Consider the following 655-nt stretch of genomic DNA (forward strand, 5'->3'; position numbering starts at 1 on the left):
CTTTAAATGTAAAAGGTTAAATGCTCCAATCAAGAGACATAGGGTAGCTGAATGGATAAGAAAACAGGATCCATATGTATGCTTCCTACAAGAGACCCACTTCAGATCAAAAGACACACACAGACTGAAAGTAAAGGGACGGAAAAAGATAATTCATGTAAATGAAAATAGAAAAAAAAACTGGGGTAGCAATACTATACCAGTCAAATAGACTTTAAAACAAAAGCTATAAGAGATAAAGAAGGACATTTCATAATGATAAAGGGATGTATTCAACAAGAGGATATAACCCTAGTAAACATTTATGCACTCCACATAGGCGTGTTTAAATATATAAAACAAATATTGACAGGAATAAAGGGAGAGATCAACAGTAATACAGTCAAGAGTAGTGGCCTTTAACACCCATTGACATCAATGAATAGATTTTTTCCAGATAGAAAATCAACAAGGAAACAGCAGTCTTAAATGACTAATTAGACAAGATGGATTTAATTGATAATTGATATTTTTAGAGCATTTCACCCAAATCAGCAGAATACACATTTTTTTCAAGTGCACGTGGAACAATTTCCAAGATAGACTACACTTTAGGCCACAAAACAAGTCTCAATATATTTAAGAAAATTGAAATCATATCAAGCATCTTCTCTGA

Source organism: Pteropus alecto, unplaced genomic scaffold, assembly GCF_000325575.1.
Source record: "Pteropus alecto unplaced genomic scaffold, ASM32557v1 scaffold171, whole genome shotgun sequence".
Taxonomy (NCBI): Eukaryota; Metazoa; Chordata; class Mammalia; order Chiroptera; family Pteropodidae; genus Pteropus; species Pteropus alecto.